Source organism: Heterodontus francisci, unplaced genomic scaffold, assembly GCF_036365525.1.
Source record: "Heterodontus francisci isolate sHetFra1 unplaced genomic scaffold, sHetFra1.hap1 HAP1_SCAFFOLD_59, whole genome shotgun sequence".
Lineage (NCBI taxonomy): Eukaryota > Metazoa > Chordata > Chondrichthyes > Heterodontiformes > Heterodontidae > Heterodontus > Heterodontus francisci.
The window spans coordinates 1,178,332-1,183,278 of record NW_027140758.1 but is presented as its reverse complement, the minus strand read 5'-3'; the positions used below and the strand labels follow the sequence as shown (position 1 = coordinate 1,183,278).

Here is a 4,947-nt window from a genome sequence, read left to right as displayed (position 1 = left end):
ACCTCCCGCCCAGGATATTGGTGCCCCTCCAGTTCAGATGCAACCCTTCCTTCTTGTACAGGTCCCACCTTCCCCAGAAGGTATCCCAATGATCCACATAACTGAAGCCCTCCCTGCTACACCAGCTCTGTAGCCACGTGTTCAGCTGCACTCGCTCTCTGTTTCTAGCCTCACTAGCACGTGGCACCGGTATCAATCCTGAGAATACTACTCTGCTCGTCCTGCCTTTTAGCTTCCAACCTCACTCCTATATTCGCTTTTCAGGTCCTCATCCCTTTTCCCAGCTATGTCATTGGTACCGATATGTACCACGACTTCTGGCTGCTCCCCCTCCCCCTTAAGAATCCTGTAGACTCGATCTGAGACATCCCTGACCCTGGCACCCAGGAGGCAACATACCATCCGGGAGTCTCGTTCGCGACCACAGAATCTCCTGTCTGTTCCTCTAACCATTGAATCTCCTATCACTGTCGCTCTCCTATTCTCCACCCTTCCCTTCTGAGCCGCAGAGCCAGGCTCAGTGCCAGAGACCTGGCCGCTGTGGCTTTCCCCTGGTAGGTCCCCCCCCCACCAACCGTATCCAAAACGGTATACTTATTATTGAGGGGAACGGACACAGGGGATCCCTGCACTGTGTGCCTATTCCCTTTCCCTCCCCTGACGGTCACCCAGCTACCTTTATCCTGTGACTGAGGTGTCAGTACTTCCCTATAACTGCTCTCTATCATCCCCTCTGCCTCCCGCATAATCCGAAGTTCATCCAGCTCCAGCTCCGGTTCCCTCACGCGGTCTGTGAGGAGCTGGAGTTGGGTGCACTTCTCACAGGTGAAGTCAGCAGGGACACAAGTGGTGACCCTTACCTCCCACATCCTGCAAGAGGAGCATGCAACTGCCCTAGCTTCCATCCCCTCTGCTCGAAATTGACAACAGAGAATGAAAAAATATAAAGGAAAACCTTCCCTTACGAAACCCTCCACACAAGAGTCCTTTTTTTGGTTGGAGGAGGAGGATGGGTGGGAGACACTACACATGTAGTGTTTCGGGTTTAGCCACAGCCCGAATATATAAGTTCACTTACCCAACAGTCCCCGTGTCCGCGTCCGCCGAATCGTCAGGTAGGTACTTCATAGTGAAACGTACCTTCCCGGCTGCCCCCTGGCTCGCACTATCACCGCTACTGCTGATCAAAGGTGTTGCTGTAATAAAAACAGAAAATGCTGGAAATGCTCAGTCGGTCTGGCAGCATCTGTGCAGAGAGAAACAGTTAACAGTTCAGGTCTGTTTCCTTAGCTCACATTAACTTTGTTTCTCTCTCCACAGATGCTGCCAGACCTGCCGACTATTTCAAGCATTTTCTGTTTATGTTTCAGATTTCCAGCATCCGCAGTATTTTGCTTTTGTACGTGTGTTGCTATGTCTGGGACTGTTTGAGTGCAATGCTATTGCTTTATAAACAGCGTTGAAACAAACATTTATCTCGCTAACACACAGCACTAATACACAGCTGGATATAAACAGCAGCCTGCAGCAGAGGGTGCAGTGGAAGTTTATTAACACAAATAATTCACCAACACTATATTTACTGCTATCCCCAATCACACCACGCTTCGTTTTAACACGTTTTACTCTTTATTTACATCAACTTCTTCCTTCCAGTAAACACTTCAATTTGGAACACAGCTTCCAAATCACCTTTCTTCACAAACCCGAACACAAGCTGCAAATGCTGCAAACACATACCAGCCCAGACTTTCCCCTTTCTGTCAACCCATTCCTGCATCACTGCCTCTCCACCAACAGTTGTCGCTAGAATCATACAATCACAGAATGGCGAAAGAACAGAAGGAAGCCATTCGGCCTGACGAACCCATGTTGGCTCTCTGCTAAAGCAACTCACCTCATTTCACTCCCCAGTCAGTTCAATTTCGGTGGTGGGAAAACTTCTCGAAAGAATAATTCGGGACAAAATTAATAGTCCCATGGACAAATGTGGGTTAATTCAGGAAAGACAGCATGGATTTCGTCAGGGAAAATCATGTTTAACTGTCCTGCTGGAGTTTTTTGATGAGGTAACAGAGAGGGTTGATGAGGGCAATGCTGTTGATGTGGTGTACATGGACTTTCAAAAGGTCTGGCAGCATCTGAATGGTCACTGACCTGAAACATTAACTCTGTTTCTCTCTCCACAGATGCTGCCAGACCTGCTGAGTATTTCCAGCACTTTTTGTTTATATTTCAGATTTCTAGCATCTGCAGTATTTTGCTTTTATTGACTTTCAAAAGGAGTTTGTTACAGTGCAACACAACAGACTTGTGAGCAAAGTTATAACTCATGGAATAAAAGGGACAGTAGTAACATGGATATGGAATTGGCTGAGTGACAGGAAACAAAGAGTAGTGAGCAATGGATGTTCTTCGGGCTGGAGGAAGGTTTGTAGTGGAGTTCCCCAGGAGTCAGTGTTGGGACCCTTGCCTTTCCTGATATATATTAATGACCTAGACCTTGGTGTACAGGGCAGAATTTCAAAGTTTATGGATGATACGAAAATTGGAAGCATTGTGAACTGGAAGGATGATAGTGTAGAACTTCAAAAAGGACATAGACAAGTTGGTGGAATGGGAGGACAGATGACAGGTGAAGTTCAATGCAGAGAAATGTGAATTGATTCATTTTGGTCAGAAGAACATGGAGTGACAATATAGAATAAAGGGTACAATTCTAAAGGGGGTGCAGGAGCAGAGGGACCTGGGGGTATAAGTCATTGGTTGAGAGAGCGGTTAATAAAGCATACAGTATCCTCGGCTTTAGTAATAGAGGCATAGAGTACAAGAACAAGGAGGTCATGTTGAACTTGTATAAGACACTAGCCTCAGCTGAAGTACTGCGTCCAGTTCTGGGTGCCACACTTTAGGAAAGATGTGAAGGCATTGGAGAGATTATGGAAAAGATTCATGAGAATGGTTCCAGGGATGAGGAACTTCAGTTATGAAGATAGATTGGAGAAGTTAGGACTGTTTTCCTTGGAGAAAAGAAGGCTAAGAGGAGATTTCATAGTGGTATTCAAAATGATGAGGGGTGTGGACAGAGTGGATAGGGAGAAACTGTTCCCACTTGTGAAAGGATCGAGAATGAGAGGGCACAGATTTAAAGTAATTGGTAAAAGAAGCAAAAGCGACATGGGGTAAAACTTTTTCACGCAGCGAGTGGTTAAAGTATGAACTGCCTGAGAATGTGATGGAGGCAGGTTTAATTGAAGCATTCATAGGGGAATTAGACTGTTATCTGAAAAGGAAGAATGTGCAGGATAATGGGGAGAGGACGGGGAAGTGACATGAGGTGAATTGCTCATTTGGAGAGTCAGTGCAGACACGATGGGCCAAATGGCCTCCTTCTGTGCAGTAACAATTCTGTGATTCCAATATTCAAGTCATTTATATATATGGTGGTCCTGACACTGACCCTTGTGGACATCACTGTTCACCATCTTCCATTCTGAAAAACAACCAAATACCACAACTCGCTTTTCTTGATATTTCATACATTTTTTAATCTGAGCAGATACTGACCCTCCTATTCCAGGAGCCTCAGTTTTGTTACCCAGCCTTTTATGTGGTAGTTTGTCAAACGCTTTCTGAAAATCCATATAGACAACATCCATTGCTTTCCCTTCATCAACCTTTTCTGTTATTTCATCAAAAAAATCAGTTATTTATTCATAGATGCAGCACTGAAACAGGCCTTTCGGCCCACCAAGTCTCTGCCGACCAACAACCACCCATTTCTGCTAATCCAACATTATTCCCATATTCCCGACCACATCCCCCACCACCTACCTCCACTGGGGGCAATTCACAATGGTCAATTTGCCAATCAATCTGCAAGTCTTTGGCTGTGTGAGGAAACACACGCAGTTGCAGGGAGAACTCAAACTGCGCACAGACATTAGCCAGAACTGAACACGGGTCGCTGGAGCTGTGAGGCTGCGGTGCCAAACACTGTTCGCCCAAAATGACCGTAGTAGGACTCGAACCTACAGTCTTCTGATAACCTCATTAAATGCACCGAAGTCAGACGCCTTATCCATTAGGCCACACGGCCAATAGCGAAGTATTAGAGAGGTGCTGAACTTCTCAGTTTTCGGTCTACCCAAACCAAGTTCAAGGCCTGAATAATGAACCGATTGCCTCTCATTAGTTCTGTGAATAACACAATGATTTAATAGACAAAGTTTTGAAACATTCATGCCCATAAATCTTGATAACAGAGAGTGTGTGGATCTCCTGACTCAGAATGTTTAGTGGATACAGTCCTCAGATCCGACAAGGAATCCCTGAACATCCACAGTAAAGACAGTGTGGATGAGGAAATAGAAGAGCCGGGAGCTGAAACTCAGGGACGACCGAGCTCTCCTGTCATTGAGCTTGTGTGTCTGCTCTGCTCGCCGCACTTCCGGCTCTACTTTGTTTCCAATGAAAAGATGAAAAGGGCCGTTCGGTTTTCCTCTCACTGACAGCGTGTTTCACTCGGGTTAATATAACCCGGGACTTTTGCTGCTGAAATGAATTCTGCAAGGTCCCAGCAAACACACCGGCTCCCTCCTTTCTCCCCTCTTTCTATCGGATTGTTTTACCAGGAGGGGCTCAATAATAACAAACCCCCTGCAGGGAATGACCGCAAATTGAGCATCTATATGGGGCAAGTGGGCAGCTTTCTGGGTTCTAGGTTCCCCCTACCCCGCCCCTCCCTCCCTCCAGTCCAAGCCCCTCTTCACTTTCTTTGGGACTTTGATGAGGGTGAAATGGGGAAAGTTCCCATTGATGTTTGAATGCTGAATTGCTGCAGATCTCTGCGCACGCGCGGTGTTGCCCCGCCCCCAGTGGGACGTCACAATGAGGAGTGGAGCGCATGCGCAGCCTTTCCCCAACCCAATCTGTGAGGCCATTCAC

General features: G+C 46.6%; 1 non-coding gene across 1 annotated transcript; it reads right to left on the bottom strand.

The window, feature by feature from the left end:
* Positions 1–4,010: 4,010 nt before the first annotated feature.
* On the bottom strand, positions 4,011–4,099 carry trnar-ucg (transfer RNA arginine (anticodon UCG)). The gene is given in 2 exon segments: positions 4,011–4,046; positions 4,063–4,099. It is a non-coding gene; the product is annotated as a tRNA-Arg (tRNA).
* Positions 4,100–4,947: the final 848 nt, after the last annotated feature.